The following is a 12,501-nucleotide window of genomic DNA, read 5'->3' as shown; positions in this document are numbered from 1 at the left end:
GTATTTGAATAGTCGCGCTTAAATGGAGATATCAGGCGGCTGACATAGGCAAATGCACGGGGGACGCCACGCTGGAAATGGGCAAGAGTAGCGCCAATGGCATGGCCACTGCCCTCGGTTCGGCGGCTGCGTTTCGATGGAGGCGAAACGAAGTGGCGTCCGTGTGCTGTGCGATGTCAGCGCACGTTAAAGATCCCCAGGTGGTCGAAATTACTCCGTAGCCCTCCACTACGGCTCCCCTTTCTCTCTTTCCACCTTCACTCCCACCTTCCTCCCTTCCTTTACGGCGCGGTTCAGGTGTCCACAGAGCAAGTGTGACAGTTACTGCGCCTTTCCCTTCCTGTGAAAACAGAACCAACCAACCAACCAACCTCGGTTCGAAGTTCTGTTTGTGCCGAAGAGTGGAAATGGGCCAGTACAGGTGGAGCGGTGAGGGCCGAAATCAGGGCTTGGAAGGCACAAACGTCATCGGGGCCCCAAGAGAAATGCGCGATCTTATTGAGGAGAGTGCTGAGCGGACAGGCAATGTTGGCGAAGTTCGGAAGGAACCGTCGGAATAAGAACACAAGCCGAGAAGCTGCGCATATCATTTGTGGAGCGCAGGGTTGGGAGATCACAGACGGCACAGACTTTACTGGGGCCATTCGTGACTCCTGTGGCGTCAACCAATTGGCCAAGGACCTTTATCTAGCGTTGGGCGAAGCTTTATGTTGTGTCACCTTGCTGTGTCAAGTGCGGGCCACACACTGCACAAGCGTGAAGTTTTCTTGCTATCTCGCCTTGCTATCTCGCTATCTCGCCATTCCCTCTCTCCCCAGAATTATATATAACCACCCTCTGTTGCAATAAACGATGGGTCTTACCTGCCTCGTTCCCAAGCGTGTACGTGCGTTCCGTTCTTGCCGTGGCGTGGCATGTTACAGTGGCGACGAGCCAAAACGACACCCACGCCGTCAAGACTCACCCAGACACTCCGGCCCTGAAGACAGCCCTACCAGCGACTTCCATGGCCTACCAGATGCTCCCGAGCTTCGACGAAAGCACAGATAAGTGGAAGCCGTATTTGGCGTTGAGGCGTATTTCGAAGCAAATGGCATCGCTGAGTCTAGTAAGAAGAGAGCCCTTCTTGTGGCGGCGCTGAGCACGCTGACTATCCAAATCCTTGCCGGAAGGGTGGCTCTCCGGGCGCCGAACTATTTGTGTTATGACGAAGTTATCAAAGCCTTGAATGAATTCAGTTCAGTCGTTCAGTCGTGTCCGACTCTTCGTGACCCTATGGACCATGTCACGCCACGCTTTCCGGTCTCTCACTATCTTCCTAACATCACATAACTTCATCTGCAGTGCCTCAAGGATGCCATCTAACCATGGCGTTCGCTGCCTACCCCTTCTCCGGCGACTCTCAACCTTTCCCAACATCAAATCTTTCTCCAGCGACTCCTCTCATCTCATCAGATGACCAAAGAAGCTGAGCTTTAACTTTATAATTTGACCCTCCAATGAGCAGTCAGAGTTTATGGTCGACAATATCGACTGATTTGATCTTCTGGCAGTCCAAGGAACTCTCATGAGTCTTCGCCAGCACCACAATTCAAACGAATCAATTTTTCGGCGGTCAGTTTTTTTCACAGTCCAACTCTCGCATCCATACATCACAACTGGAAAGACCATAGCACGAGTTATACGGATCTTGGTTGGCAGACTAATGTCTCTGCTCTTTACTAGGCGGTCAAGGCTAACCATTGCTCTTTTTCCCAGAAGCCGGCGTCTCCTAATTTCATGGCTGCAGTCTCCTTCCGAGGTAATCTTGGAGCCCAAGAGAAAATCTGTCACAGCTTCCACTTCTTGTCCATTGATGCTCCAGGACTTGATAGGGCAAGACGCCATGATCTTTGTCTTTTTAATGTTTAGTTTAAGCCCAAACTTCTCACTCTCTTCTTGCACGCGCATCAGAAGTCTCTTGAGTTCCACTTCTCTTTCTGCAATTAGTGGTATCCAGCAATATTGCTGAAGGCTCATCCAGACCGGCCTTCCTCATGATGCACTCTGCATATAGGTTAAATAGGCAGGGCGACAGCATGCAGCCTTGCCTCACTCCTTTCTCAATTGGAAACCAATCAGTAAGACCTTGCCCAGTTCTGACCGTGGCCTCTTGTCCTTCATACAGGTTCCTGAGGAGACAGATGAGGTGAATTGAACTCCCATCTCTTGGAGAGCTTGCCACATAATGCTGTGATCTACGCAGTCATACGCTTTCGCATAATCAATAAAGCAGAAGTAGATGGGTTTCTGGATCTCTCGCTTTTTCCATGATCCAGCGAAGGTTGGCAATTTGGTCTCTAGTTCCTCTGCCCTTGCGAAACCCAGCTTGCACGTCCGGAAGCTCCCGACCCACATACTGCTGCAGCCTTCCTTGGAGGATTTTCAACATCACCTTGCTAGCATGCGAAATAAGCGCGATCGTGCGGTAGTTGCAACAATCTTTGGCACAGCCTTTCTTTGGAATGGGGATGTAAACTGACCTCTTCCAATCCTGTGGCCACTGCTGGGTTGTCCAAATCTTCTGACATAATGTATGCAGAATGTTAACAGCGTAATGGTTGAGGTTTTGAAACAACTCAGCTGGAATGCCATCAATTCCGCTAGCTTTGTTCTTAGCAAGGCTGGCTAAGGCCCATTCAACTTCACTCTTCAGGATGCCCGGCTCGAGATCAATAATCACAACCCTCTTATGTTGGGTTTGCACATTCGGGTCCTTCTTGTACAGTTCTTCTGTGTATTCCTGCCACCTCTTCTTTATCTCTGAGGCTTCAGTGAGGTGCCTGCCTCGTTTCTCCTTTATCACGCCCAGCTTAGCAGAGAAGCTTCCTTTGATATCTTTGATTGTCTTATACAGAACTCTTGTGTTCCTTAATTGGCTGTTGTCCTCAACTGCTTGGCACTGTATGTTCAGGAAGGCATTCTTATCTCTCCTTGCTATTTTCTGAAAATCCGCATTGAGAACCTTGTATCTTTCTCTTTCCCCCATAACTTTTGTCATCCTCCTTTCCTCAGCTATGAATACTACGACCCTAAACGGAACGAGATTTCAGAGAGCTACAAATTCTTAAGTCGTTGTCAACTAAAAGGAGAATCCATCCAGACTTTCCTCGTCGAAAACCGCCGCATAGGAGACAACTGCAACTTCGGCAGTTGCCTTGACAGGGGCGTTGTCAGCGCACGTTAAAGATCCCCAGGTGGTCGAAATTACTCCGTAGCCCTCCACTACGGCTCCTCTTTCTCTCTATTCACTTTCACTCCCACCTTCCTCCCTTCCCTTACGGCGCGGTTCAGGTGTCCACAGAAACAAGTGTGACAGATACTGCGCCTTTCCCTCCCTGTGAACCAACCAACCAACCAACCTTGACAGGATGATCCGGGACAGGAGTGTGATAGGTGTATGCTCAAGTGCAGTACGGAAACAACTCCTGGCAAAGAAGGAGCTAAATCTAGCAGAGACGCACCATTGGATAGCCAGGAGTGGCTGCCCCAACTAAAGAGTCGTGTGCATGTTCGCAACAATGGAAGAGGAGACAAATGGATACCAGATGATGTGTCATCTACGTCTGGGACCAGAATGGTTACAGTAGAAACGCCTGGAGCAATTGTCCGGCGGCACGTGGACCAGGCACGTTTTTGGCCTACAGAAACACAGTCACCCGACACTGCGGAAGACGCGTGCCTGGACGGTGCTACATTCAGGCCAGAGGAATCAGCATCACAGCTGGATGTGAGACTCCAAGAATCTGCTTCACCGCCTGCAGTTGGGGATCATCATGCTGACGGCGCCTTGCCGTCACTTCCATCATCCGGGGCAGTAGTGCCAAGCGAACCCGCTTGAGTCCTACGACGCTCGACGCGGACGAGGAAACCAGTTGACCGATTTTAGGAGGAAGAAGTGTTGTGTCACAGTGCTGTGTCAAGTGCAGGCCACACATGCTGCACTCTATTTTACTCTAAATCAACTGGAGACCAGCATTTCGGAAGACAGAAATCATAATAGAAAGACGAAGGAGGTGGGTTTCCAATGTCGAATGTCAGCAGTGTTCGCGCCATGGGAGTTTTGCGCTTGCCTGACACTTTCTTCTCCAGAAAGCTCCTCACCTCGTGGTGAGGAGCTTTACCAGGCACCGCTGTGCCTATGGCGAGAACACAGGGATTGCCATGTGCGCTCCCAAGTAGTTTTTAGCTAAGGTCGTGTTTCACCGCAACCCCTTCATGCATGTCTTGCTGCTTCGGAAATGGGTGAGATTATATTCATAGGATACTCGCAGTAAATGGCCTGGACCTGGGACACGACAGATCTCGGGCGCGTAGTTTATTTATTTATTACATACTGTTGGCCTCACTTTGAGGCCGTAGCAGGATCGGGTTTACATGTATATGAAAGAGTACCGAGCACACGTGAGACTCAGAGTTGACTAGCATAGTGAAGCTTTTTGCTTCAAAGGAGACTTCTACTTAGTTCTATCTCTTTTGAAGCAAAAAGCTTCACTACGCTAAGTCAACTCTGAGTCTCGCATGTGCTCCGGCGTTAGAAAAATCCACAGCTGCGCATGCGCAAACCATGTGACGTCACAGGAGAAGAAGAACAATGAAGCACTGCGCTAGGTTTTCAAGCCGTCGGTGTGGCACCGCGACACCGCATGCCGGGAAAGAGAGGAAGGAGAATGACAGGAGACGAGGTGTCAGGTGCTGCTGCTCAGGCCGAAGCCACTGCTGCACGGTGGAATGAAAACAAGAGGAGGCGGCGGGCTGAGGAAAGCGAAGAAGAGCGTGCCGAGCGGTTGGAAAAGAGACGTATGAATAAAGCAGCAAGATGGGCGCGTTTTACTGCTGAGGAGAACATTGGATGTGGCGATGAGGTTAACGATTTACGAAAAGTGGACCTTGAAATTCGGGTGAGTGAGCTTGGCTATGCTACTCGTGAGTTTCAGTCTCGCTTCCCAGCCAATCCATTTGAAAGTGTCGGCAGTGGGCCAATTACTCCAAGGAACCACAAGCTAAGCCATGGCATCGCCTGAACCTTTTCGCTTCTGATATCCAGGCTTAATCAAGCTAAGCCACCACCAATTTTGTGCCGATCCCTTATGCTGACCTAAGCTGGCCGCGCGTTAACCCCGTTTCCCTATACTGTGTTACTTATTAACAGAGGAGTTGTGCACATATGTAGAAGTAATTTCGAAAGTTAATATTATTTTGCTCCGAAAATATACCCGTAATGTAAATAAAGTGTTTACTGACAAAATTATTTTATTACAGTCAAAACTACCGGGAAATGTATTAAAACTACAGTAATTTCGTTGAAGTAATTCAAGTAATGTCATGCCTGATGTGTGAAGCATTGGGGTAAGGTTCCAGCCTCACAGGTCACAACTTATCACGACATACCTGCCGGACTCCACTACGCGCCACCATATCCGCGGGCTTACCAGTGCACTTAAGCTACTCCTGAATCAAATCGAAGCAGCCATTGGCACTTATTTGAATGGCCACAAAGTATCCCTTAGGCGACCAAAGTAGCACCCCCATCAGGTTTAGATGGTGGGAGTTGTTGGTTGGTTGGTTGGTTCATAGGAAGGGAAAGGCGCAGTATCTGTCACACTTGCTCTGTGGACACCTGAACCGCGCCGTAAGGGAAGGGATGAAGGTGGGAGTGAAAGTGGATAGAGAGGAAGGGGAGCCGTAGTGGAGGGCTACGGAGTAATTTCGACCACCTGGGGATCTTTAACGTGCGCTGACATCGCACAGCACACGGACGCCACTTCGTTTCGCCTCCATCGAAACGCAGCCGCCGAGGCCGGGATTCGATCCCGGGAACTCCGGCACAGTAGTCGGGCGTCTTACCACTGCACATGTGGGAGTTGTGGCGACCCTGTATTGCGGAGCCGCCATAATGTTGGGCAGTTCGGACATAAACGCACAAACAAAAATTACACAAAAAATGAAACTAAAAGCACGCACAGAAAAAAAATGTAATACCGCCACCCTCTTCATTTTAAATGGTAAAACAGCGCCTGGCCGCGGTGACGCATTGGTTAGGGCCGCTTGTGCTGCTCCCAAGAATGTGGGATCGAATCCCTGCCGCGGCTGCCGCTATTCGATGGAGGCGAAAAGGAAGGCGTCTCGCGTGCTTAAAAGAATTTCATGTGGTCGAAGGTTCCGCAGCCCTCCACTACGCCGTCTCTCGCAGCTGTAGTCGCTTTGGGACGTTAAACCACGTAAACCAAATCAAGGCGAAGAAACAAAACGCTGGTGCGATAGCTGGGCAAAGCTGCAAGTTCGGTTTGACTTCAATAAGGCTGCGCGACCTGGATAAGGAGCAATGAGAACGCGCTATATCCTATGATTTGTCACCCCTTTCCTTATCCTTGCTGTCTTCTTGTACTGTTAATTTCGTTCTTCTTTGTTTGGGTAGCCTTGCTTGGCAAAACGTCCAGTTGCCTTAAGTGCTACATGTAGGTTGAGACGTCGAGGTTGTTGCATATTACAGTTCGGATTAACCTTGCTTATTCTACTTAAGTTGCTGCTGAGTAGCGAATGTTAAACGTTATTTAAGATGCAAAGAGTGGGAATCTACCTAAGAAATTGTGAAGTTTCACGTTTATGCGCATAATGACAGCGTTACTGCTTATAATCTTTCACTAATACAGTCAGTCGCTGCAGAACGCGATCCCGTGTTTGAAATCGTCGCAGAACATAGGTAAAATGCTATCATTAATTTCCTTTGCAAAGCATAATTTTAGCCGCTCAGTATACATCAGAATATATTGTGTTTTCTTCATATCGCTCTTTTTAAGCCCTTTGAGTGGAAAAATCACTTGTATGGAGCTCAAGCGCAACAGACTCATTACTATTTCTTACGCTCACACCAGTACTTCTCTATTCTAGGACAAATTCCTGGAGACAAGCTTGGGTATCACTTTGCCGACATCCAAGATCTACTTTAAAGGCGAATACAACAAGACGCAAAATAATAAGTAAGTTACTATTGAAAATATATCTGAGGAGGAAGGAGGAGGAAAAAACTTTAGTAAAAAAAAATGTAAACACTCCTAGGAGGACCTCTTATTCCAGGATCCCTCTGGCTGTTCCTTCTAGCTTAGCCCGCTCGACCAGCCGCAACTGATCTGCAGGTTGCGTGGCTAGAAGGGCAGCCTCCCAGGAGGAGGGGGTGGGGTGTTCGACAGGAGGAACGCGGATGGGATGTGGGCATCCCCATAATTAATGATAGAGGCTGGGTTGGGTGGCGTTGCATGTGGTGCAGTATGGTGGGACGTTCGTGGGTTGAAATATGTGGGCAAATTGAGGAGATGTAAACGAATGTGTCTGGAGTTGTCGCCAGTACGTGCTGTCGATGTGAGAGAGCGTGTGATGTGGTGGCTGGTGCGTGGCACGGCAACGACGATAGTTGTGAACAATTGTATTGCAGTCAAGAGGTTCGATGTTGGTGTATAATGAAGGTTTGGGGAGCACATCCACCGGCGCCCGGAAGCTTAGTTCTCGGGCAAACGCATGAGCGCGCTCATTTCCGAGGATAGCCTCGTGCTCAGGAACCCATGTGATGGTGATGGGATCGGGAGGGGTAGGTAGAGTAGATAATATTTTAGCAGATGAGTGTGGGAGGGTTCCTCTCAGTAGATATCTGTATGCTGTTTGGGAGTCTGTGCATATTATGGTGCGCTGAGTTTGCAACTGACTGATGTGTGCAATTGCGAGTGTAATGGCCAAGCATTCGGCCTCGGTGATGCTAGTGCAGTGGATGGAGGCGGCATTGAATGTTGAGCGGCGAATGTTCGTGAATACAGCAGTGCAGATGTAAGGAATGTCCGGATTGTGGGAAGCATCCGTGTAGATGATGTCCTGGCATGTAGAGTACTGTTTGGAAAAATATGAGGCACGGGCTGCGCGACGGCCTTTGTGGTGTTCGGGATCCATATTTCGTGGGAGGGGTTTGAGCTCGAGGAGGCTCCGCAGATGCGGAGGGATGGCTATATAAGTATGAGGTGAGGGATCAGGGGTATTGTAGCCCATTGAGCGCAAGAGATGAGTGCCTGTAGATGTGCGGAGTTGACGTTGTTGGCTGGAGAGGTGCGCCTCTATGATCTCCTCAACATTGTAGGAATGCCTAATTGAAGGAGCCGAATCGTACTGGTATGACGAGGAAAATGGATGGCAGCTTTAACTGCTGAGCGGTGTAGGACGTTAAGTTTATTGAGATGGGTTTTGGTGATGTGATGGTAGGGGAGGTGGTAAGCTAGTCGACTTACGATTAGGGCGTCTACGAGTCTTACAGTGTCGTTTTCCTTGAGGCCGTGATTGCGGCTTGAAATGCGAAGAATGAGATGTGTTATCTGGTTGATTAGGCTCTGCAGGAGGTGTATGGTGTAGGTGGCTCTTGTGTCCTGTTGAAGGTGGAGACCCAGCAGTCGGAGCTGTGGTACTTTGGGAATCGGAACATCAAGGAGTACGGTGATGGTTGGGACACGTGGGAAGGCTTGATGACTAGGAGTTCAAATTTCTGCGGTGCACACGCACGACCTATAGCCTGTGTATATGTGTGAATGGCATCTGTAGCGAGTTGCAAAGTATGTTCAACTTGGCCAGGGCAACCCTTAGTAGTCCATAGTGTGATGTCGTCTGCGTATATTGCGTGCTGAAGGTGAGGTATAGTTTTGAGTATCCGGGCTAAGGGAGTTAGGGCGATGGTAAAGAGGATGGCTGAGAGGACTGAGCCCTGCGGTGTGTCTCGGTTGGGTAAATAGATGATCGGGGAGGTGTAGGACGCGAGTGTGATATCTGCAGGAGCATGACAAACATTGTAGTCAGAAAGAAATCCCGGCTAATGTTTCTAAAAAAAGTAAAATTTTAACTTTTTCTCACAGCCACCAAAACAGTGGAGATAACAGCACGATAATAGACAAGATGACGTTTCATTGTACTATATTTATTTCGGTCTCGCACTTCAGATGGATCGTTCCTTATTTGCTTCCTCATCGAAACGACAACAAAGAGAGAATGAACTTGTGCTTGTTGGTTATCGATGTATGGTGAATGTAAACCCGCAGTGAAAAGCGACTGGCACGTGGAGTCGAGCTGACGGTCGAACCCCCCACGCGCCGAGGCTAAAAAGCTAGCGCTGTTGTTTTTTTTCTCCTTTTCTCCCCTCTTCTTGGGCGCTGAATGTGCCCCGCGGGGCGCGCGGGAGGCTTGGTTTGTTTCGTCCCTTCTCCCCGAGGCGTCGCTAAGAAGCGAACGGCCGACGCATCCTTATCAGCTGGGAACAACAGCGGCACGCTTCTGCGAACCACTTTACGGCCAGCTCGTCCAGTGATGTCCCGCCGTGGCGCCAAGCATGGGTGCAGGGAGCTGCCGTTAATGAAGATTTTTGCACTGCCACAAGCGCTCACTAAAGGCGACAATAGGCGCGACCCTTGGCCCTCCCAAGTAGGGAATCAGCCCAGAAGCCTCCCGTTGTGTCGCCAGACATCGGATGCGAGAAACGGCGACTGTACACTGCTCTGGGACAGTGCCGCCCCCCCCCCCCCCCTTTCATCGAACGGGACAGCTGGTTGGCCTAGTCTCCAGATCCCCCGCGGCGTTTCTTTCACAAAGGCGTCAGCTGCAAGGGCGCGCCGCAAACACGCCGGGGAGGGGAAGGAAGACAGGCGCCGTGTGAGAGGGTTTGGGGACCAACGAGTGGAGAGCGTGTGTGTTTTGAATGTTGTATTTTTATTTGGCGTATTAAGGACCTGGGTCCAAGATTATTCCCAACCCACGGGGGTTGTGGCATGTTTTTCAATAATTTGATTGGCTGCTTTATTTTCTGGGCGGATCACCTAAGGTGACCGCCCTCGGGTCTTTGTTGATGTTTGTCATCAAAAAGCAGTCCTCGGAACATGTTGGGCAGTCAAGATTGAGGCTCCGTGCTTAGCACGTATTTACAGTGCCTAGGCTTTAACCGAAGTGCTCGGTAGAAAAGTAAGGGCTTGTAGAGTGACTTCTCTGTGTTAGAGTCTATTTTGTTTTAAGTTGCAGTTGTCTGCGTGACTCTTGTTACTGTAACTTACAGTTTGCCAATGTATACTATTTTTCTTCTGTAAATATAATTCTCCTTTTGACCATCATCTGATCATCATCTACTGCTTCTTACCTGCCGAAGACAGCTAATTCATTACTGTGAAACAAAGCAGAAGAGCGCTTGTCTCAATTTTGTCCTTTTGTTCTCTACTATGCCTTCAAAAACAACGCGCAGAGGTTATATTTTCAAAAGCCGTTATTGTTAGAAAGGTAAAAAGACCCAAAGCGTTCAAGCAAAAAGCACGTAAATCGGAAGAACAATTTGGGAAAAAGCAAGAAATACAAAGCGAAGAGAGGAGACAAACAGCCAGCTGCCCAGCATAGTATTCGGAACACAATCATAAAGCCAGGTGTCGTTAAGGCCAAGTGGAATAGTTTTATTCCAAGAATCGGCCAGTCTTTAGTAGTTCGTAAATTCGCTTCGTTCATATTACTCGCAAAACCGTACAAGTCGGGCAAGAGGTGGGGAAAGGATTTTATTATCGTACATTGGCGCAAACGCAAGGTATGCAAGATCTTGTAGTTTTATGCCTGCAATTACGGATTGCGGGGTGCGCCATTTTTAAGTAGCTCCTTTTTGCATGTCAAGAAAATCTAGGCAAGCGCATTTGCTAATTGAAGGAGTTTACAGACGCATTCGGCGGCAACGTGAAAGCTCCACTACTACAATTAACACATTTCAGATCGTCCCACAGGCACGGTGTAGTAGGCAGCTATAACCTTTTTGTTGTCAAACGTGTTTTTCGATTGTTTTCATTTTCCAGAACTGACTACTCTATCCGAGCCAACGCCAAAGTTTAAAATAAACATTTTGCTGTGCACAAAAGTTTGAATCTATATAATAAATGTTTCCAAATAAGTACAATCTATTATTTCAATCTAACCTGCAAATAAGGCTGACACAAGAAAGCAGGACTGGAAGTTTCTCCAGTGTTAGAGCCGGTCTGATGACAAATATTAGCATCACACTTATAAAATTTTAAGAGTGGCAGTTTTGTTTGGAACATTTTGATGATTAGGTTCCCGACAGCTTTGCGATGTTTTCGCGCAGGAAAGCGTAAAAATGCTGCAGTTTACTTCCTCACTCTGTAGGTATGTCGAGCTTGTTATAAAAAACTGTCTTCTTGACCAAAGTTGCGCCGAGCTTGCTTCGGCACTCGCTCGTGCTTCGCAGTGTCCGTAGCAGTAGCGAGTGTCGATCATATCCTGTCGATTGCCAGCATGTGCGAATATGGTGGGCTTTTGCGACCCTGTTGCAAGTTGTGCATAAGGTCCTGTAATAATAGAAGCCAATTTTGTGCCCTGCTGATTTCTGTACTGCTGTAGCAGCCATAGTAACGGCGAGTGATTTTAAGCTTGCTGGGTTACTCATTAGAGAGATTTAGCACATCGTGATCCGCGATCCGCTGCTGTGATCCGCCTCCGCGCGTTCCGCTGCGCATGCCCAGATCACTTTCATGCCGATAGAATGCGCCACATACTGGATGTTGTCATACAGACCTGCCACATCGGAACCAATCAGCTCGCACCCCGCCCACGAGCGCTAGAGGGCCACGGTGGCGGATCGCGGATCACGGTATGCTAAACCTCTCTATTAACTACCAGCTAGCGTCGTAGATGGCCTCTCATTGATAGTGTTCGTAGCATGAAAGAAGCGGTCTTCATCACAGCCTGTTCAGTGGACAGCTCGTGCCAGGTGCGCCTACTGCTTCTGAGTGTCCGTTGCAAATATATATCGTTTGTCAGGGGCGTATTTCGTACGCGACGTTGTTCGCAGGGCCTTTTGCTTCGCAGGGTTTGCAGCTAGGCCTAGAGTTTTGGTGTGTTTCAACAGTGTCCCATACGCGGCGGCAGAAAGTTAGGTGCTAAATGAGGTTAAGAAGTTGTCATGAATCCAGAACATGCAGCTAGCACAGGACCACGTTAATTGGAAGAATATGGAAGAGGACTTTACCTGCTATGGTTATAGCGCACTGATGATGATCGTCTTTATTGCAAAGTTTACGTTCTTTTATTGTTTATTAAATACTGTAATTCGTCTTTTGGTGGCCATGGCTGGTGTTGTACAGGCATAGATTATTGAAAGCTTGAATAATGCAACAAGCAGAAAGACAAACAGACGACGCGATCGCAGAATCAGCAATAACACACTTACATACTTGGTAGAAAGTAAGCACACACCGAGCATAAAAGAGTACGTTACGCAGAACCAGCAATAACACACTTAGATACTTCGTAGCAAGTAAGCACAAACCGAGCATAAAAGAGCGCGTACGCCTCTAAAGGAGACGCTACAGCAGAAAAGAAAGACTTGATTTGACAAGCATATCGCGTCACGCGGAAGCCTATTCTATTCCGATAACGTTTGAGGAAGGAACGAAA

The sequence above is a fragment of the Amblyomma maculatum genome, chromosome 8 (assembly GCF_055883805.1).
Source record: "Amblyomma maculatum isolate TAMU_Amacu chromosome 8, ASM5588380v1, whole genome shotgun sequence".
In the NCBI taxonomy this organism is placed as follows: Eukaryota; Metazoa; Arthropoda; class Arachnida; order Ixodida; family Ixodidae; genus Amblyomma; species Amblyomma maculatum.
This window is presented reverse-complemented; position numbering follows the sequence as displayed.